The sequence below is a fragment of the Micromys minutus genome, assembly GCF_963924665.1.
Source record: "Micromys minutus genome assembly, chromosome: 33".
Classification (NCBI taxonomy): domain Eukaryota; kingdom Metazoa; phylum Chordata; class Mammalia; order Rodentia; family Muridae; genus Micromys; species Micromys minutus.
Genome location: NC_137968.1, coordinates 17,028,602 through 17,052,641, shown reverse-complemented (window position 1 = coordinate 17,052,641; position 24,040 = coordinate 17,028,602). Strand labels below are relative to the sequence as shown.

Below are 24,040 nucleotides of genomic sequence, written 5' to 3'. Positions count from 1 at the left end.
TGTAGGAAGATACATCAGTGACCTGCACTCTGTAATGTGCTCCCTCACACAGTTATTCTTCTTAATCCTGGAAAAGAAGACACCAATAATGTGTTCTTCCTCAGCTCCCCAATTACTTGCCATTCCTTGCTATGTGTGGTCCAGTATTCTAAGGGTGATAAAAGAAGCCAGGGGTACTTCACACTGTACCAAACCAGAAACTAAAATGGACAAATTCTACCTCACCCTAGGAGTGCGGAGATGTGCACACAACAGATAAAGTCTTCGCCCTGCTAAGAGCCATTAAGGTACAGTGCTGCCCCTCTCTCCATTATGACTCTCAACACACAGAGTCCTGGTGTTGAGAGGTTGCAGAATGTGGCAATTGGAGGCAGGAGGAAGGAACTTAGAAAACTTTGTAGCTCCTGAGAAAAGATGACAGCAGAGTTCTGGCTGAACCAAAACTACATCCCCTACCTGACCTGCAAGGTTGGTTCTACTCTTCAGCTATTCTCCAAGTAATGAACAGACAGGCAGAAGCTATGCAGCACAGCCCTGCCCACTGTCAGTTAAACAACACTGTACAGGGCACATCCCATTCAAATGCTAAAGGCTTTCATCTTCTCTCAGCACAAGAGCCCTGTGGGTCAGAGTGGAAAACTATTGGAAAATGCCACTCCTTAAAGAGAACCAAGTTTTGCACACCAGGAGAAAGTATTAGAGAAATGTAATAACTGGTACTGGCAGAGTATGACATGGGCCAGAATAAAATTCTACATAGTATCATAACCCATTAAATAACCCGCATTATATAGACATATATAAAAAGACTATAAACAAAGCATAAGGCAATGTAAGGCTTAAGTTTCAGCTTGAATTCAAAGAAATAATATTCAACAATGAGGCTAAAGCTGTTCGGCCTCACCTTTTTTTCTTTTTTCTATTTAATTTTTGAAAAGTCAATCACATTTTAAAAATATTAAATCTGCTTCTGCTAAAGCCAGGTTGTTAGTGTAGGTTCCTTATGTTACCTTTCTAGGGTCTCAGAAAATAGAGAACTCTTTCATTCCTCAATCTTTATGAAACCTGTGTCCATGCAATATTACCTAGGGGAGTGTTTTCCTTCTGAGCTAGGGGAGGTCAGAAAAAAAATATTGTTCACTTAATACCCAACACTTCTTCCCTCAACATTCTGGTGAGACCTTCAACAGGAGCATGGACTCCTGTTCAGTACTCAAGCCCCTCCACCCTGTCCACTTCCTGTGGCCCTGGAAAGGATGGCACAGCGATCTGCTTCATCTATGAACTTTAGTGTAAAACATTTATGTACAAGACTGTTCTTTAATTCATGCCAAGGCAGCCACATTTGCATGAACATGGGTATGACTGTCTTCAAAACCAGCTCTTCACGGTCCCTGGCTGGGTGCTCTGTCATGCAGAGTTGCAGCTGTGATGGTGAGGGTGTGCTTCTGTATTCCGTGGCTGGCAAGCTATGACAGGCTTAGAAAGGCGCCTGATCCGGCAATGTCTGGTCACCACTTCCAGGTGAGGAAGGGAGGTTATCGCTGCCATTCTCTCTGCCACCCACAACCTTAGACTTTATGGTCCCTACTCCGTCTTCAAATGACTTGAAGGTTGCAGAGTTCCTCATGTCTCCAAGCTTCCGGCTGATGGCAGAGCCCATGGTAGACAGGGCAGCTGATGTTTTCTGTCCTGCCTATGAAAGAGTTTCTCGAGTCTTCTTGTAGAGATCAGACTACGTCACTTTCTCATTCCACTCTCCAAGTTTCTCAGACGTTTTAACATAGGCAGTAGAGACCTGCACGTCATGCCAGCTCTTAGACAGGTTCTGCTTCAGCTCCCCTAATGTGGAGAGGCCCAGCCTCCGTTTCAGCTCACCACAGTGCCTCTCTTTGGCTGCCAGCACCTGGCGCGAGTGACAGTTTCTTCTTCCACCTTAGCAAGGTCAGCCCGAAGCTCTTCTTCCTCCACCTCTGTCAGGCCTTCTCCAGCTGGAGTCCGGTGGACCACACCTGGGTCAACAGGGACATCAGTCATAAAATCAGACAGCACACCTTTGTTAGGAGAATTCAGGTTCGTATCTTGGCTAGCGGAGTCCATGTTCAGGCGACAGCTGGGTGTAGCTGGTGTCGGTGCTGGGATGGCAGGTATTACAGGAGCTCCGAGAACTGCAAGCTGGCAGCTTCGTACACACGAGCCCATGGAACTGTAGGGCCGCAGTCCTTTCTCCCTTTTCTTCCTTTCTTTTTTAAAATTTTTTTTCTACTGTCCACTAATATTTTCTTTTTTATTCATTGCACATTAAGTATTTGTCATGGACTAAAAAAGTTGCCGGGTCCTAAGGATGAAGGGATAAAGAAACCCAGAGTTTGTGTAGAAGTAGAAGGAGGTGGTAACATAAATTCAATCCTGTAAATCAATGGATGGTTGGTTTAACCAAGAAGAGCTGCTTGCTTAAGGAAATGACCTCAATGGAATGAGAGGGATTCAATGAATAAAGAGAATGGAAAGGCCTTGCTGATAGAGGTGCTTGCTTTTGAGAAGACCCTAACATATTTTTGAGGTAGGGAAAGAGGACTGGTATGATAGAAAGATAGCACTCAGTGGGTTTCTGAAGACGGGATTATTGAGGACTGGCTGACCACGGCTGGGATAAAGAATCACACTTCCAACCCCAGACAAACAGGAACTAATGGAATATACTAAGCCAGGACATCAAAGGTGTAGCTGAACTGGTATTTTGCACATGTATCTGTAACCACAATATATAGTAGAACCGATATGTGCATTTTATATTTGTTGCGATTTACATGCTCAACGTATTATCCTAATGTTTGTATTCTTACTGTTATGTTGTTGGTAGGAGGAAGGCCCTGTGGAAAAGCTGTTCTTGTTTTAATAGCTGTGCTTTGTTACCTACTTTTCTTGCATGAGACCTAGCACCCTGTGAAATCCCATCATAGCTGCAAAACAATGCCAACAGATAAAACAATTTGACATTTTCTTGAACATAAGTCCCTCATGTTGCCTACTCTCAATCTGGAAACAGCTTCAATTTCCTCCTGAGCTCTCATTTATAAGTTAGTTCTGTTTCAGTTACATTGAAAGTATTTCCAGGTTTTTCTGCCTCATTAAATTCACGAATCTTTAAGATGTATCATCAAAATAAAAACTTTGAAAGGAGAGATCATTAGAATAAAAAGAAAAAGAGTTACAGTTTTGGCAATAGACCATTTACCTGAGGCCACATGGAATCTTTCCATGGGCAACCATTCCTAGTCCTAAAAAAATTTTTTTCGAAACAATTAGAATCTCATTTTTCATGCTTTATAAGTCCTCCAAGGTAGAAACAGAACAGTTTGTTTCTTTATGTAGGAGTTTTTGATCAAGCTGGTAATACTTCTTCCTCTTCCTCATCGGTTGCCAAAGTCATGGCAATATCATATATATATATATATATATATATATATATATATATATATATATATATATATATGGCTCTGTTCAGTTCTAGGCAGAGTCCTGGAAGATCAAGAGAACATCACAAAGAGAAGGTAGGAAGAGTGTAAGAACTGGACGATAAGAAGGACTACTATGGCACAGTGCCGTCCAGATATGATATGGCAGCTGGAGTAATGAACACACAGTAGCTGTAGTTGCTTACCCAGAGCCTACACAAGATTGAGTCCTTCATCATTTTATCATGGGTAAGACCGATTACCCATGAGCTCCTGATATTTCTTGAGGAGCAATTGGCAATTTATTTATACTAGGGAAGGTTGTCCTTTTCTTCAGTGATGCAGGCACTAGTGACTTTCAGGCACATCTAAACTTTGGAAGACAACAACTATCCTAGATGACACAGGCAACCCGAAATAAACTTAATGGTTCTAACCCAAAAGACATAGATAAAGGTTAGAGAGTAGCTGAAAAGAAGAGGGTTGGCAGAGTGGAAAGAAGATAGAAGAGAATAATGGCGCCGAATATAATAATTAAATAGATGTGCATATATATATGTGCATTTATATCTTACACATTCTAAATCATGAGAGTGTTTTTTTCTTGTCATTAATTTTTGTTCTTGGACAAGTTTTTATTTCATACAAACAAACATATAAACACATGCATATATTGCATTTTGGTTATTATTATTTATATCCTCATCTCTCTTTCATTTCTGTTCTCCATTAAAAGTTCCCCTTAATATATATGTAAATAGAAATATACTCTATATGGAAATATATTAATAAAATAAAAGGATAAAGAAAAATGTGAACACTGTGAGTATTTGTAGAAATTTCATGGAAACACTGAATACTTCCTGGTGACAAGTTTATAGAACTATCCTTTTAAGTCTGATTTGTACCCCTCTTTAATTCTATCTCCTTCCCACTCCTCTTAGACAGAAGAATTGTTCTGAGGATGTCACCTTACTAAACATGGTTTCAGTACTGATGATGGTAATAGACATCTCAGACCTCTCTCTGCCAATAGTACTGAAGAAAGAATGAGCAAAGCAGCTCTAAGTTTTCCAGTAGCCTGATTAATGATATTTTTTAGGGTCTCAAAGGAAGGTGGCTGTTTCAGAGGAATGGCCTTATCACAAAAGTGTATGAGGCAAAGATTTCCTCAAGATATTTGCCATGGTGAAATCTTTGAAACTCCTAGATGATAAATGGGCACCATAAAACATATAGGGAGATCAATCGCATTTTTGGTTAAAGAAAATTTTATTATATTCTTTATTTACTGACAATTATTACATTCTTCTTTCATACAATATATTCCACCTCAGCTCCATTCTTTCTACTGCTCTTCTGATTGCCTTTGGGGGTTTGTGCTCAATCATATTGAATTTAAACGTTCATGGTCACACAGATGTATCAGGTTAAATTCAAGGATCACAAAACAAAACAAAATGCCATGAATGTGAGAAAGAACTTGTAAAGGGATGAGTAGGAGTGGGAGGGAGATAGGAGAGTGAGAGTAATGAAACATAAATAATATTTTGGTTAAAAATGATATATAAATATATAATTTTATATTATATAATTATATATAAACAAGATAAATATATTTTAGATGATGTATATACATAAATGTATATACATTATTTATATATATTACATATATATATATATGTATGTGTGTGAATTAGCAAAGAATAAACTTAACAAAAATAAAAAAGACAGATGCCAAGACCCACAGGCAAAGCCGGCATACTATCATGAAGATTCGCAGCCTGCCCGTAGAGAGCTGTGTGCCCAGAGAAGACACATCCTCATCTCTCTTTCACGATACAAGTGCAAAAATCTAAGCAACAGAAACCAAGACAACCTGACAACATCAGAACCCAGCTCTCCGACCATAGTATTATATATCCCAACATACCAGAAACACAAGATTTGGACATAAATTGTGCCTCATGTTAATAGAGGGTGTCGAGAAGCACATGTATAACTCCCCTAAAGAAATGCAGGAGAACACAGGAAAACGAATACAAACCCTTAGAGAAGCACAGGAAAACACAAGCAAACAGATGAAGGAATTGAACAAGACTATCCAGGACCTAGAAACGGAAATGGAAACAATAAAGAAAACACAAAGAGAGACAACCGTGAAGATAGAAAACCTAGGAAAGAGGTCAAGAGATATAGACACAAGCATCACCAACAGAATCCAAGAGATGGAGGAAATAATCTCAGGGACAGAAGGTAACATAGAAGACATTGACACAACAGTCAGAGAAAATGTAAAAATTAAAAAGCTCCTAACCCAAAACATCCCGGAAATCCAGGAAACAATTATAAGACCAAACCTAAGGATAATAGGTGTAGAAGAGAGTGAAAACTACCAAATGAAATGCCCAGTAAATATCTTCAACATAATTATAGAAAAAATGCTTCCCTAATCTAATGAAAGAGGTAACCATGGTCATACAAGAAACCTATAGAACTCCAAATAGATTGGACTAGAGAAAATAATTTCTTCCAACACATAATACTCAAAACACAAAATGTTCCAAACAAAGAAAGAATACTAAAAGCAGTAAGGGAAAAAATACAAGTAACATATAAAGGCAGAATAATCAGAATTACACCAGATGTCTCAACAGAAACTATGAAAGCTAGAAGATCCTGAACAGATGTCATACAGACCTAAGAGAACACAAATGCCAGCCCAGGTTACTATATCCAGCAAAACCTTCAGTTACTATAGATGGAGAAACCAAGATATGTCAGGACAAGACCAAATTTACACAATATCTTTCCACAAATCCAGCCCTACAAAGAATAATAGATGGAAAGCGCCAACACAAGGAGGGAAACTTTACCCTAGGAAAAGCAAGAAAATAATCCTCTTGCAACAAAACCAGAAGAAAAAAGGCACACAAACATAATTCTACCTCTAACAAGAAAAATAACAGGAAACAACAATCATTATTCCTTAATATCTTTTAACATCAGTGGACTCATTTCCTAAGTAAAAAGACATAGACTATCAGACTGGATATGAAAACAGGATCTAGCATTTTACTGCATACAGGAAACTCTTCTCAGCAACAAAAACAGGCACTATCTCAGAGTAAAAGGTTGGGAAAAAACTTTGCAAGCAAATGGTCCCAAGAAACAAGCTGAATTAGCCATTCTAATATCAAATAAAATTGATTTTCAACCAAAAGTCATTTTAAAAAAGGAAGGACATTTTTTACTGATCAAAGAAAAAAAATCTATCAAGATGAACTCTCAGTTCTGAACATATAAATTCCAAATACAAGAGCACCCACATTCATAAAAGAAACTGTACTAAAACTCAAAGCATATATTGCACAACACACAATAATAGTGGGAGACTTCAACATTCCACTCTCATCAATGGACAGATCATGAAAGCAGAAACTGAACAGAGACACAGTGAAACTAACAGAAGTTTTAGACCAAATGGATTTTACAGACATTTATAGAATATTTCATTCTAAAACAAAAGGATACACCTTCTTCTCAGTACTTCAAGACACCTTCTCCAAAATTGACCATATAGTCGGTCACAATACAGGCCTCAACAGATACAAGAATATCAAAATAATCCCATGCATCCTATCAGGTCACCATGGATTAAGGCTGGTCTTAAATAATAACAAAAACAACAAAAAGCCCAGATACACATGGAATCTGAACAATGCTCTCCTCAAAGGTAGCTTGGTCAAGAAAGAAGTAAAGAAAAAAATCAAAGACTTTTTAAAATTTAATATAAATGAAGGCACAACATACTGAAACTTATGGGATTTAATGAAAGCAGTACTGAGAAGAAAACTCATAGCTCTGAGTGCCTCCAAAAAGAAACTGGAGAAAGCATACACTAGCAGCTTATCAGCACACCGAAAAGCTCTAGAACAAAAAGAAGCAGATACACCCAAGAGAAGTAGATGGCAGGAAATATTCAAACTCAGAGCTGAAATCAACTAAATAGAAACAAAAAAGAACTATACAAAGAATCAACAAAACCAGAATCTGGTTCTTTGAGAAAATCAACAAGATCAATAAACACTTAGAAAGACTAACAAGAGGGCACAAAGAGAGTATCCAAACTAACAAAATCAGAAATGAAAGGGGAGACATAACAACAGAAACTAAAGAAATTCAAGAAGTCATCAGAGCCTACTAAAAAGCCTATACCCAACAAAACTGGAAAATCTAGAGAAAATAGACAATTTTCTAAACAGATACAAGGTACCAAAGTTAAATAAGGATCAGATGAACTATCTAAACAGCTCCATAATCCCTAAAGAAATTAAAGAAGGCCTCAGAATGTGGAAAGATTCCCCCATGCAAATCAATTATGGTAAAACCTGCATGGTATTGGTAGAGAAACAGGCATGTGGATCAATGGAATAGAATTAACGACCCAGAAATGAGCCCACACACCTATGATAACATCTGAAATGTAAATACAGATAATATCTAATAAAAAATAAGCCAATATTATGATTCAGTATGTGCACATAGTTGTACAAACACACATACAAATTATTAAGTGCTGACCAAGGCATGAAGAATGCAGTCTTGGCATCAATTTCTGAATAGAAAAATGTTCATCAGGTATGAGATAATTCTCTGACATAGGTAGAGAATGAAGAGGTTTGGAAACATTTTAGACATTCATACATCAATCGTGAGGCCAGAGAATGACTTTGAAATAAACACCTAAAAAGAGAGACTACAGCAATGAAGTGTGAGTCCTGGGGAAATGGCAAGCAAAAAGTAAATGCATGGGGAAAAGAGATGTAGCATAGAAAAAGTCCAATTTTTAAAGTAGCCATAATTGTGAGACCTTGGACCATAGAAGTTTCCACAATACTCCTAGATAATGAATGAACCCAGTGAATTCCCCACTCGCTCATTCTGCATTGTTTCTAATCTGCGTTTAAATACGAGTTTTTAAAACTTTTCTAGGAATGAAATAAAACAGAAGGGAAACAGCTCAGAATGTCCAATTACTTCAGAGGACATGAATAAACCCCCAAACTTGTAGGAACAGAAGGAACTGAGGAGATGTATTGGGGTAAACTTCCTCCAGTTTTCAGTCTTACAAGTCAAGGTGGAAAGTGAGTTAGTATTACCATATTGCAATCAACATCTAAGAATATTAATTTTCTATCATGAACGTTAACTTTTTGCATTGAAATGGCACACATGGCATGCAATATGAAACAATTGATGTGATTTCATTACAGTTCCCTTAACAGAAAGGGAGGAGGACTAAAAAAAGTGGGAGAGAATTCTTATAATTCTGTGATTATATAGTATTGCTAGCATCGGTCACAGACCTTTCCCTTGGGTTCTTCTCTTGTACCTCAAAAGCACCCTTGCAACTTACAATAGGAGAAAATGGTGATTGTTTCTATGGTCAATTCAAACAGAAATGATGTGATTTTCTCCATCCAGTGGATACTGTCACAAAATGTAGACCCCACCCCCCATCCAGTTTTTTCTTCTCTAAAATGGCAGAACAGAACCTTTTACTTTTGTACTTATTAGATTAACTTAGATTTACTTTGAAGCTTTTCCCACAGATCTGTTGAGGTATACTTAACATGTATTAATTGCATTCACGTAAGGAATTTCATGTGATGGTTTGTCACAGCATTGTGAGATGGTCATCAGGACAAAGCTAATTAACACTTCCGTCTGTCATCTCAGGTAATTACCGTTTGGGGGACGTGTGCACCAGAGGCACTCTTAGCACACTTAAAACATACAATGTATTACCCCTCCAGCACCTCACTACATGTGAGATCACCAAGACATGTTCATTTCATAGCTAATGTTTTGACCTCTGCCCAACATCGTTCCCTCCTGTGTGTGTCCAATTCCAACAGAGGCAGGTACTATTCCATACTACGTTTCTGTGGGTTAGCATTCTTAGATGCTGCATTTAAGTGAGAACCTGTTATGGTTTGGTACCTGGCTCATTTCACATAGCACAATGTTCTCTGGACTCGTTTATCCTGCCCAAATTTAATCCCTCCTACTGACATTTTCAATATTATAAAACACTCATGTAACAGTAGTACTATTGCAAATGGAATTGTTTTCTTAAGTTCCTTTGAAGAAAATGTTCATCAAATCCCTAAACCCAAATATCTTCACATTTAAATTCTTTCAAAGGTTCTTTTCTTACAAACTGGATAGTGGATAATAGATAGCAAAAGAAAGAATTCCCAACTTACTTTATGATACTATAATTAACTGGATACCAAAAATTTACTAATGTATTATAAAAATAGTCACACACTTCTTTAGGTTTTTAAATTTTGGTCATTGGCCCTCTGTCAGATGTGTGGGGTTAAGTGAAGAGTTTTTCCCAATCTGTGGGTTGCTGATGTGTCCTATTGACTGTGTCTTTTGCCTTAAGGAAGCTTTTCAGTTTCATGAGGCTCCATTTATCAATTATTGATCTTAGAACCTGCGCCATTGGTGTGCTGTGTAGGAACACCCCAACCTGCCCATGCCAATGAGTTCCAGGATCTTTCCCACTTTCTCTTATATTGGATTCAGTGTATCTGATTAACCTCCAAAACCCCAAACAACCCAATCAAAAAAGGTGTATAGAGCTAAACAGAGAATTCACAACAGTGAAATCTTGAAGGGCTGAGAAGCCCTTACAGAAATGTCCAAAGTCCTTAGGCATCAGGGAAATACAAATCAAAACAACCCTGAGATTCTACCTTACACCAAACAGAATGGCTAAGATCAAACACTCAGGTGACAGCAGATGTTGTTGATGATTTGGAGAAAGAGAAACACTCCTCCATTGCTGATTAGATTGCAAACTGATAGAACCATTCTGGAAATCACTCTAAAGGTTCCTCAGAAAACTGGAAATAGATCTACCTGAAGACGCAGTTATACCACTCTTGGGCATATACCCAAAAGATGCTCCCGTATGCCACAAGGGCACGTGTTCCACTATGTCTATATTATTTTATTTATAATAGCCAGAAGCTGGAAACAACCCAGATGATCCACAACAGAAAAATGAATACAGAAAACGTGGTTTATTTACACAATGAAATACTATTCAGCTTTTAAGAAAAAGAACATCATTAATTTTGCAGGCAAATGGATGGAACTAAAAAATATCCTAAGAGAGGTTACTCAGACCTAAAAGGACATGCATGGTATGTACTCACTAATAAGTGCATATTAGCCAAAATAAAAAATACAGAATACCTAGGATACAATACATAAAACTCAAGAAGGTTAACAAGAAGGATCCAAGTGAGGATGCCTCCATCCCACTTGGGAGATAGATAATCATGAGAGGTAGAAGGGAGGGACATTGGTGGGAGAGGAGAAAAAGAAGGCAAATATAGAAATATAATCAGGTACCGGGGTACAGGAGAAAAGCCCTGAGGGTCAGCAGAATGAAAAACGCTAAGACAGGTACCCCAGTGGTTGAATTAGGAAAAGGGTGGAAGAAGCTGAGGACAACCCCAACATGAGGCCATTGATCCCAAATAACCTGGACCCCTGAGATCTTTCAGACACTGAGCCACCAACTAGGCAACATTAGTGAGCTGGTCCCAGGCCCCCAACACATATAGCGAAGAGGCCTGCCTGGTCTGGCCTCCATGGGAGAAGATGCGCCTAATCCTTGAGCAACTGACTTGAGGCCCCAGGAGTCGGGAGGGCTGGCAGGGTGGGGGACATCCTCTTGGAGACAGAGGAAAAGAGGAATGGTAGAAGGACTGGGCAACAGCTATACTTTAAAAAACAAGGTAATAAAAAATAGTTACACACCAACATCCTTTCATATGTACTAAAATGCTTAAAATATAAGCAATTTAGCCATATTATTGTGATCAAGGGGATTTTATTATAAGAATACGAGATTTACTTTTTAGAGATCAACTAGAATTTATGATATCAACAGAATAAAAAACAACATGTACAGTTAGTTAACAGATAATGGAAGAGGAAACAATGCTTATTTCATGCAATCTTAGCAGATGAGAAGCAGAGAGATTTCTCCCTTGTAAAAAGCCTCTTTATTAACCCTTCAGCTGGCCTACGTAATGCTCGGGCTGTTTGACACTCTCCACAGTCTCCTATTCACTGTAGAGAATTTGGGGAGAGTAGCATGAGAAACAGAGAAACAAAAGCCTGTCTCCATTTGCACATTACACTGCTGTATAACTAGAAAACTATAAGAGGTAAATCAAATTTCCACAAGAATTAGTGTCTGCTCTGATATCTATGTCTATATCTATATCTATGTCTGTATCTGTATCTGTATCTATATCTATATCTAATCTATATCTATATAAGTAAATTATCTTATTTTTTGAGATTCTAATATTATAACATCACTTCTCCCTTCCTTTTCCTCCCTCCAGACTCTTCAGTATACCCCTCCTTGCTCTTTTTCAAATCCATGATCTTTTTTTATCAATTGTTATAATATACATGACATGAATATTTAATATCTATTTCAATAAATGTACATGAATGTCTAAGGTTTCAGCCCGTTTCTATATGAAGTAGTATCCCTGTTATAGCAACAGCTACTTTCAAGCTGACTCAGTCTTTATGTAAAGTGAAGCTAGGGTAGCCTCAACCTATGGAAAAGAACCAAGATTAAAGACTTACACCATGGACTTTACAAGTTATTCCATGTTTATAGTAATCAAGTCCCTATACGACTGGCACAAAAATCTCCAATAGACCCGAGTAACACTGCAGCCAAGAAATAGAACCTCACTTACACAGTAACTTGATTTTTGAGAACTTTACTAAGGTAATCCAATAGGAGAGGAAAATACTTTCAACAAACTGTACTAGCATGAGTAAACAGCTGTACTCCAACAATGCCCAACTCCTTCCTTCATGCCATACAAAGAAAGTTAAATAGAGATGTATCTAGATCTGAATTTAAACACAGAACCATAAAACACTCAGGACTTTTATGTAGCACAATGTAGAATTCCTTCAGTCCCTGGAGATGGATAGAGCCTTTTCATTTGGTCATGGGAAGAAATAATCATAAAGGAAAATACCAGGAAGAACTTACCAAAACAGAAAATGTTTTGTTCGGTGAGGGAATCGTGTATCTTGCAAACACCTTTAATCACAGCACTAGAGAAACAGGGGTACACTCATCTTTGTGACTCTTGTCTACGTAATGAGTTTGTGGTCAGTAAGTGATATAAAATAAGACCCCCCTCTATAAATTGATGAATCAATCAATCAATAAATGGAATAAAGGAAGGCAGAGAGAGAAATAAAAAGAAAAAAAGAGAGAGATTTCATTAGGATTAGAGTAGATTTACATAATAATAATAAAGTTCTGTTTACCAATTAGCTGAAATTCAGAGTATACACAGAAGTTCCCAGAACTCAAAAATAAAAGTATGTCTAGCCCAGTGTAAAGTGAGAAAAAAAATTTCAAAATACATTGCATAAAAAAATACACACATTATAATCATATGAAAGTGTAGTCAACATCAGTCATCGTGCAATTCAAATTAAAGTCATAATAAGGTAGCACCACATGCTTGATGGCTAAAATTAAAGGGAAGGACTGAAAATACCACATGTCGGTGAGGACATGAACACATGGAGTCTCGTGTGTTGCTTGAGGGGCTTTCAAAGCTGTGCATCCTCTTCAGAAGACAAACTGCTAGTTTCTTTATAAAACTTAATTCATATGTTTTTTTTTTCTCTTTCTTTCTTGACACAGTCTCACTTGTAGCCAAAGTTGGCCTTGAACTCACAATAATCCTCCTGCTTCATGGTCCCATGTGTTGAGATTTTGGTATCTGTTCATTCCGTTTCGAATTTACAGAGAAATTATTTAGATTCCTAGTGTATGCATATTTCATACACTCATCACCAGAATAAACAAAGTAACAAACAACATACCCACCACTTCTAAAAATTCCAGTGTGCTCTTTAGGATTCTGGGGGTTTTCTGAGAAGGGGTAAATGCCACTTGAAAGTGTGTTCTGGCATATTGAAGTTGTGTTGATATGTAAAGCTCTGAAACTGGCTCTACTCGTCTACAACCACTTTTCCATCTGGGACAAAACGATTTTTCTTCAAGTATGGTGACACACTTGTGTTATCCTGGCTCTCAGGAGGCAGACACAAGAGGACTAAGGGCATATTGACAACCACTGTTCTGTAAATAGCAAGTTCTAGGCCAGCTAACCTCCAAGCAATACATAGTGAGACAATTTCAAAAAACCCACAGGATCAAACAAAAGAAGACAAACATAAAAGCAATTTCCCACTTCCTTCTCTCCTGACCCTGCTACACCAGCCTCTTAGGTCTATTTTGGCAATTTTGAATGCCCAGCGTAGGTGGAATCAAGAGTTATAGTCTTCCTGTTCTCTTAGCACAATGCCCTGATTGTTTAGCTGGGTCGTGCAAAATATTGACATGTTTTTTGCACCTGCTGGATAAATAAGCAGGAGAGATTGCTGTGTCACTGTTCATCTTTCTGTGGAAATTAAGATATATCTACTGTGCAACTCAGAAATTCTACCTCTACAAATTTATACTGCATAGAAAATCATGTTAACAACAAACCTTGTGCATAAACATCAAAGGTAGCTTTGTTTATATTAGCAGGAAACAGACGCAGAATGCCCACCACCTGAAAAAAATAACCATGTCACCAACATTATTCTAAGTGGAAAGTAATCTTATACTTATGATGTAAACTGACTATAAAATAATTTGTGTGGAATGCTAAAGACGAGAAAATCTAATCTATGGTTGAATAACATCAGAGTATTATTGCCTATGTCGGACGAGCTGAAGGAAGCCATTGGCGTGGGGCCCTAAGGGAAGCTTATAAAACTTCCTATGTGTTGGTAATGTTTCATATATCCTAACAGAGAACTGTGGAGTACAAGTAACTTCATTTATCAAGATTTCTTGACTTATACACACTAAATTGGTACATTTTGTGAAGTGTGAGTTTTATAAAATGAAACAACTCTGAGATAATACTGATGTTTTGCTAATGGTACACATGCCATTTCTTTTAAAATCTCTGAAAATTAAGACAGATACATAGAAAGAGCGTGTGCTGTAGTGTTAGTGGGATGAGCAAGGCCTTGTCTTCATTACCTAGATTTTCACTGACATTTGCTATACCTGGTCTATTGTATACTATTGCACACTGAAGGTGTTGGGATGATGCATGGCAGTGATCTCTGTGTTTTGAATTGCATAATCCCTCGGGTCAGGGTGCAAGCTGTAACTCAAGATGTGTCCCTTATATTTTAGAGCAAACCTTGCTGCTATGATTTGACTGATTCTGTCACTCCATGCTCAATGCCTAATGAATCAGTAATAGGTGGTGGGTCATGTAGGGTGAAATTAAGCCACAAGGATGCTGCTCTTATGGGTAGCATTAATGTCATTAGAAAGAGCTCAAGTAGAATTCACCCTATGTTCTTCAGTCACTTTGCCAGTGAGTACACAGAGAAGTTCTACCTTGGCAACAGAGAACTGTATTCTCCAGACACTGAATCTAATGATGACTCAAGTTGGGAATTCTCCACCCTCGGAACTGTGAGAAACACATTTATATTATTTATGAATTCACCAAGTGTAAATTTTTATACAGTTAAAGAAGGAGACTGAGACAAACAAAGAAGTAAAAAACAAACAACAACAACAACAAAAAAACCTAACACCTCCCCAAAAGAAAAACCACAAAACACATGCAAATTAGACATCCAGCATTAGATTGAAACTTTTTTCTTTTTTAATTGGATATTCTCTGTATTTACATTTTAAATGTTATCCACTTTCACCCCACTTTTATTCCCCTCCCCCTCCCCTTGCTTCCATGAAGATGCTCCCTCTCCCAATCACCCTCTCCACCTCAGCACCTTGGCATTCCCCTACACTGGGAAAATGAACCTTCACTGGATCAAAGGCCTGTCTTCCCATTGATGACAGACACTGCTGTCCTCTGCCACATATGCTGCTGGAGCCAGGGGTCTCTCCATGTGTGCTCATTGGTTGGTGTTTTAGACTGTGGGAGTTCTGGAGGGTTTGGTTGGTTGATAATATTGTTCTTCCCGTGGGGTTGCAGACCCTGTCAGCTCCTTCAGTCCTCTCTCCAGCTCCTTCACTGGGGTCCTTTTGTTCAGTTGATGGGTAGCTACAAGCATCCTCAACTGTAACTGTATAATTCTAGCAGTGCCTCTGGGGAGGCATCCATATCAGGCTCCTGCCAGTAAGTATTTCTTGACATCAGCAATAGCGCATTTAGAATGATATCTTCTAGTTCCATCTATTTGCCTAGAAAAGATTGTGATTTTCCACCATTATCTGTTCTCAGAAAAACTTTGCCACACAATGTGCACAAGAGTTCGAACAGTTCAAGATGCGAGATGCAGTATGGTGGTTCTCCTCAATTAAATATGTTTGGTTTATTTAGTTATGAGTTTTATAACGGTCTATTGAATGTCATTCTCCTTTCATCTGTTCCCTGGTTCAATCTGCAATGGGTTCACATACAATCCAGGCTACACTGGAGACAAGTTAAGATATTATGTTATTTCAGTTGTTCTTTGGCTTCAGCGATTATTTGCAAGGCTTATTTTCAAAGTTTTCCAGTGACCTTAGTGAAATGAAGGCTGCTACCCCTCCTAGGTATACATGTTATTGTAATCTAGAGTATAGTATTTTCTTAGTGTCTATAGTGATTATTACTGGAAAATAGTTGGATAATAATTGCTATTAAATGAGGTAAGCAAAAAGAAGTACTTAAAATGTTAGACAGAAACACACACACACACACACATAGGTATTGCAGAAAATCTAAAAGTCAGCTAATAAACTTTTACAATCTTGGTTATAGGTGCTTTATTATACAACATTTTCTCTGTAATAGAAAAAAAATGTTGCCAGTTACTAGTTTGGAAGAAAATTGATGCTGAATAAAAATAAGTCATTTATAAAAGTCAGAGATATAAATAACAATGCCTAACTTAACCACGAATCAAATTTCCAATGATCTCAAAACGATCATAAATTTCTAAGTAAATGAAGTGGCCTGTGAATAAGGACAAAAGGCATAAATCTAATGTGCTTTTTTCTAAAACTAAAATATATAGCAAACAATTGACTTGAAAACTCAACTTACTTATAGAAGCCTGTTTTACTTTAGAAAATTTCTGACTGTCTATAACACAATATTGGAAAAACAACAGCCTTGTCAATAGTAAGAACAAAGATAATTAATCTTAGTCTCAGGGTCTTGGAGCAGTTATCAGGAAAATAAAAGATCTAGGTATAAATGTCCCCAGGGACCACTGAAGCCTGTGATAACTGAAGACACTAGTGAAAATCTTGGGTTATCAGGTTAGATTGGAGAGAATTAATCTTGTAAAAGATTATTTAATTAATTGATTGATTAATAACAGACCTACTGTGAGGCCTTTTGAGACCACTCTGGACTTTCTATCCTGTGAGCTATTTCCATCTGCAGTCTTTTGCTTTACACCATTTTTTTTTACTAAAGGCGATCCCATTTTTCAATTGTTTGTCTTATTTCCTGTGCTACTGAAGTCCTGCACAAAGAGTCTTTACCAGTATCCAGAACTAGAGGCAGATCACCACCATCAGGACTCACAGACTACCTGCAGAAGCTGAGCACCCAGAAGTACTCTCCATCCTGAGCCCACAGGCCCACAGACCCATAGGAAAAACAAGCTCCAGTAAGAGACAAGAAGTTCAACTAGCTTAGCAGATAACAAGATGGCAAGAGGCAGTGTAAAAACCTAAGCAACAGAAACCAAGACAACCTGGCAGCATCAGAACCCAGTTCTTTTACTACAGCAACTAGTAGATATCCCCCAAACACCAGAAAAACAAGATTTAGACTTAAAATCATGCCTCATGTTATGAATGGAGGGCCTCGAGAAGCACATAAATAACTCCCTTAAAGAAATTCAGGATAACACAGGTAAATGTGTAGAAGCCCTTATAGCAGAAACAAAAAAACAAAAAACAACAAAAATCCCTTAGAGAATTAGAGGAAAACACAATCAAACTGGTGAAGGAAATGAACAAAATCATCCAGGATCTAAAAAAAGAAATAGAAACAATAAAGAAATTACAAAGGGAGACAACCCTGGAGATAGAAAACATAGGAAAGAGATCAGGAGTCAAGATGCACCAACAGAATACAAGAGATAGAAGAGAGAATCACAGGTGCAGAAAATACCACAGAAAACATTGACACATTAGTCAGAGAACAAAAAACAAAACAAAACAAAACAAAAAAACCCAAAAATCTCCTAACCTAAAACATCCAGGAAATACAGGACACAATGAGAAGACCAAACCTAAGAATAATAGGTGCTAGAGAGACACCCAACTAAATGGCCCAGTAACTACTATCAAGAAAATTATAGAAGAAAACTTCCCTAACCTAAAGAAAGAGATGACCATAAACATACAAGAAGCCTACAGATCTCTAAATAGACTAAACAAGAAAATAAATTCCTCGTGACACATAATAGACAAAACACTGGATGTTCAAAACAAAGAAAGAATAGTAAAAGCAGTAAAGAAAAAAGGTCAAGTAACATATAAAGGCAGACTGATCAAAATTAAAACAGAATTCTATACAGAGACAATGAAAGCTAGAAGATCTTGAACAGACATCATACAGACCCTAAAAGAACACAAATGCTAACCCAGGTTACTATATCCAGCAAAACTATCAATTACCATAGATGGAGAAACAAAGATATTCTAGGACAAAAACAAATCAACACAATATCTGTCAACAAATACAGCCCTACAAAGGATAATAGATGGAAAATTTCAATACAAGGAGAGAAACGACACCTAGGAAAAGCAAGAAAGTAACTGCTTGCAACAAACCCAAAAGAAGAAAACATACACAAAATTTGTATAATAAATACATTGTCTTTACAAAAGGAAATTGAAGAAGATCTCAAGAGATGGAAAGATCTCCCATGCTCATGCATTGGCAGGGTTAATATAGTAAAACTATATTATGAACCCACACACCTATGGTCACTTGATCTTTGACAAAGGAGCAAAAAACTGTCTTCAGTGGAACAAAAGACTGTCTTCTACAAATGGTGCTGGTTCAACTGGCAGTCAGCATGTAGAAGAATGCAAATTGATACTTTCTTATCTCCTTGTACAAAGTTCAAGTCCAAGTAGATCAAGAACCTCAACTTAAAAACCAGATACACTAAAATTTATAGAAGAGAAAGTGGGAAAGAACCTTGAACACCTGGGCACAAGGGAAATTTTCCTGAATAGAACACCAATGGCTTAGGCTCTAAGATCAAAAATTGGCAAATGGGACCTCATAAAATTGCAAAGCTTTTGAAAGGCAAAAGGACATTGTCAATAGGACAAAACAGCAATCAACATATTGGGAAAAGATCTTTACTCATCCTACATCTGAGAGAGGGCTAATATCCAATATATACAAAGAACTCAAGAAGTAAGACTCCAGAGAATCAAATAATCCTATTAAAGCATGAGGTACAGGGCTAAACAAAGTATTCTCAGCTGAGGAATAAAGAATGACTGAGAAGCACCTAAAGAAATGTTCAACCTCCCTAGTCATCAGGGAAAGAAATGCAAATCAAAACAATCCTGAGATTCCACCTTACACCAGTCAGAATGGCTAAGATCAAAAACACTTGTGACAGCAAATGCTGGCGAGGATGTGGAGAAAGAGGAACACTCCTTCCTTCCTGGTGGGATTGCAAGCTGGTACAACAACTCTGAAAATCAGTCTGGTGATTCCTCAGAAAATTGAACATAGTAATACCTGAGAACCCAGCTATACCACACGTGGCCCTATACACAAAAGACACTCTAACATCTAACAAGGACACATGTTCCACTGTGTTCATAGCAGCCTCATTTATAATGGCCAGGAGCTGGAAAGAACCCAGAGATAATTCAATTTAGGAATGGATATAGAAATTGTGGCACATTTACACAATGGAGTACTACTCAGCTATTAAAACAATGACTTCATGAAATTCTTAGGCAAATAGATGGAACTGAATAATATAATCCTGAGTGAGGTAACCCAGGCACAAAAGAACACACATGGTGTGTACTCACTGATAAGTGGATAGTAGTCCAAAAAGCTCTGAATACCCAAGAATCAATCCACACACCTTATGAAACTCAAAAAGAAGGATGTCACAATGTTCTTAGAAGAGAGAACAAAACACTCATGGGAGGAAATAAAGGGACACACAGAGGAGCATGAATTGAAGAAAAGATCATCCAGACACTGCCTCACCTGGGGATCCATCCCATATGTAGCCACTAAACCCACGCATTATTGCTGATGCCAAGTAGTGCTTACTGGCAGGAACCTGGTATAGATGCCTCCTCAGAGGCTCTGCCAGAGCCATACTGATACAGAGGAGGATGCTTGCAGCTAACCATCGGACTGAACACAAGGACCCCACTGAAGGAGCTAGAGAAAGGACTGAAGGAGGTGAAGGAGCTAAGTAGTCCTTCACTGGTTGCTACTGAATTGAATAAACTGCCAGAGAGCAGAGTTGTCACCTTTTTCTAGTATTTCTACTTATTCCTATAGTGGTCTGTGCTTCTGTAAGACAGCCTCTCTTACATACATGACTGCCGTCAATGTATTCCTTTGGGTTTTGCATTTCTTCATTTTTTTAAAACTTTGTGGTCTGCTTGTTAATTTGGAGGGTTCTCAAGGCTTGTGGTTCCAGTGTCTATCAGCCTCCGTGGCTTCTGTTCACTAGTTTACTATCACCTTTATTGTTGCTTGTTTGAGCTTAATTTGTCTTCCACCTCTTAAAACTGAGGCTTACTCTTCTGTTGGTTAGAATCATTTGAATATATTTAAATATACATTGACTCTTAAATCCTGAGTGGGCTTTGTTAAATGTCTTGAAGTTGGATGTTGCCTTCTATCAGTCCCAACAATTCTCAGCCAGCATTTATTCAAACAGAAGACATTTTTCTTTCCATTGGAAACTCCCATTAGTACTGACTCCATCTCAAATGCTTGGTAGGCACTCCAGAGTTTTTCTTTACTCCTCCCATTCCTAATAATAAAATATTATATAATTGGATAGATCTTTTATTCATTAATCTTACCTTCTATTATGACCTTCTTCCATTATGCAATGGAATTTTAATTTCATAAGTTAAATTCATACATCTTTAATGTCAGTGATTTGCTTTTCTCCTATTGCACTGTTAAAGTTTCAGATTCTTACCCAGTTTGTTTTATTTTTGATATTATGTAGGAGATAAGTGGTCATTTTAAAGACTGTTCAGTAATGGTAGTATTTGTGAGATTTCGAAGTTCCTCCCACTGACTGTCTTAGTTTTGATTGCTGCTTAGTCCAGATTACAATAGCTGGAAAGAAACTTCTTAATTGAGGCTTCATCCTATCTGATGACACTCTCATGTGTGTCAAGTTGACATAAAAACAGCCAGCACAATTACAATTCTTTGTTTCCTACTCTTTCTTTTTCCTGGTGAGTTTTACCTTTAGAGTATATGCTAAATCTTAGAGTCTCTCAATTATCGTATAAGACTCTAGAGGAGTGGTTCTCAATCTGTGGAATCATGAACCCTTTGAGGGTCAAATGGCCCTTTCACAGTGGTCACCAAAGGTCGTCAGAAAACACAGGCAGATTCACAACAGTAGCAGAATTACAGACATGCATGAAGTAGTGATAAAAATAATTTTAAGTTGGTGGTTATCACAACATGAGGAACTGTTTTTAAAAGTCACATCATTAGCAAGGTTGAGAACTGATGCTCCAGAGAGTTAAGATTTAGTCAGATAAGGAAGAAGCTGTTAGAAGATATTCCTTAACCTTGTCTGTTTTCCAAACTCATGAGGTTTGAACACAAACATATATCTTTATCTCCATATCTCTATATCTTTCTCTATATCTATCTGTCTATCTGTCTGTCTATCTATCTATCTATCTATCTATCTATCTATCTATCTATCTATCTATCTTATCTATCTGTCATCTTTCTACCTTCCTATCTACCTTTCTATCTATCTGTCTGTCTGTCTGTCTGTCTGTCTGTCTGTCTGTCTATCATCTATCTATCTATCTATCTATCTATCAATTTATCTCTATATTTATCTATCATCTATCTATCTAATACCCGTAGTGGGTATTTCTCACTTCTTGTATATGATTATTTTGTGAGTATTATCTTCTGGAGTTTTAAGGGAAACACTGAGATATACATGAAAGTTTCTATTTCTTAATTGGGCATTTTATTTATTTATATTTCAAATGTTATCTCCTTTCACGGTTTCTCCTCTGGAAACCACCTATTCCATCATCACTACCCCTATTTATATAAGAGTGCTTCCGCAACCACCCACCCACTCCCACCTTCCTGCCCTGGCATTTCCCTACACTGGGGGCATCAAGCCTTCCCAGGACTAAGTGGCTCTCCTCCCTTTGATGCCCAATAAGGCCATCCTCTGCTACATATGCGGCTAGAGCCATGGGTCCCTCCATGTGTACTTTTTGGTTGGTGGTTTAGTCCCTGGGAGCTCTGGGGGTATCTGGTTGATTGATATGGTTGTTCTTCCTATGGGGTTCCAAACCCCTTCAGCTTCTTCAGTTCTTTCTCTAACTCTTCCATTGGGGACCCCGATCTCAGTCCAATGATTGGCTATGAGCATCTGCCTCTGTATTTGTCAGACTCTGGCAGAGCCTTGCAGGAGACAGCTATATCAGGGTCATGTCAGAAAGTACTTCTTGGGATTCACAAGAATGTTTGGGTTTGGTGTTTGTATATGGGATGGACCACTAGAAGGGGCAGTCTCTGAATGGCCTTTTCTTCAATCACTGCTCCACACTTTGTCTCCATATTTCCTCCCTTGAGTATTTTCTTCCTTCTTCTTAGAAAGACAAAAACATCCACACTTTGGTATTCCTTGTTCTGAACTTCATGTGCTCTGTAAATTGTATATTGGGTATTCTGAGCTTTTGGGCTAATACCCACTTATCAATGAATACATACTACATGTGGTTTTTTTTTTTTTTTTTTTTTTTTTTTTTTTTTTTTTTGTGACTAGGTTACCTCACTCAGGATGATATTTTCTAATTCCATCTATTTGCCTAAGAATTGCATTAAGTTGTTGTTTTTATTACCTGACTTGTATTTCATTGTGTAAATGTACACATTTTCTGTATTTATTCCTCAGTTGAGGGACGTCTGGGTTGTTTCTGGTTTCTGGCAATTATAAATATGGCTGTTATGAAGACAGTGGAGAATGTGTACTTATTACATGTTAAAGTATTGCTGATGTATATGCCCAGGAGTGGTATACCTGGGTTCTCAGGTAGTAGTATTATGTCTAATTTTCTGATGAACCACCAGATTGATTTTCAGAGTGGTTGTAACAGCTGGCAATCCCACCAACACTGGAGGAGTGTTTCTCTTTCTCCACATCCTCACCAGCATCTACTGTCACCTGAGTTTTTGGCCTGACTATTGTGAGGTGAAATCTCAGGGTTGTTTTGATTTGCATTTCCCTGATGACTAAGGATGTTGAACATTTCTTTAGGTGATTCTCAGCCTTTTGTCTTTTGGGTAGAGGAAGGCCACTGATTTGTTTGAGTTAATTTTATATCCAGCCACTTTCTGAAGTTCCTTTTCAGGTTTAGGAGTTCTCTGGTAGAAACTTTGCTATCACATAAGTATACTATACTATTATATGCAAAGAGTGAAATTTTGACTTCTTCCTTTCTAATGTGTGTCTCTTTGACCTCCTTTGTTGATTAATTGTTCTGGTTAAGACTTCAAGTACTATATTGAATAGGTAGAGAGAGAGGGCAGCCTTTACAGACCATATGAAGCTCACACCAAAATAAAATAAATAAAATAAAATAAAAAATAAGGGCCAAAAAGTGGAAGCCTCAGTCCTTCTTAGAAAAAAAGAAAGTGTATAGCATTCTCTCAGAGTGTGGTACACCTAGACCTTCCTTGAATTATTAATAATTCAAGAGCTAAGAACAGAGCCTCGTGGCAATTTTTATTATTTAAAAATCATTGTTTAATCTTTACACACCAAGAAAACTTTGACTATTTCCACGTTATGTTTTGTTTTAAGTATACTTTATACTAGTAAGATTTCAATGCATACTATCAAACCTTTAAAAAATCAATTGCTGACAAAAATATATCCAGATAGTTTTATGCAAAAATGCTTTTAAAAATCTGTACATCTGTTATTTTAAAAATAAAGTTGTTTTAAAAAAGAAAATAAAGGATAAAACTCAATCCTAAAAATTAAAAAAAAAAAAAAAAGAAAAGAAAAGAAAAGAAAAGAAAAAGAAAACGTGCTCTTGTTGGGGTATGTGTGGCCTTGTTGGAGGAAGCATGTTACTGGAGGTGGGCTTTTGGTCTTCTAATGCTGAAGTCAGCACTTCCTCTTTCTCCTTTCCCCCATCCCTCCCTCTCTCTGCTATGATGTAG

At 37.6% G+C, this 24,040-nt stretch overlaps 1 pseudogene across 1 annotated transcript; it reads right to left on the bottom strand.

Moving 5' to 3' along the window:
* Positions 1-1,398: 1,398 nt before the first annotated feature.
* Positions 1,399-2,100, bottom strand: LOC308414262 (tumor protein D54-like; annotated as a pseudogene). The gene has a single exon. The product of its transcript is annotated as a tumor protein D54-like (transcript).
* Between the last annotated feature and the right edge of the window lie 21,940 nt (positions 2,101-24,040).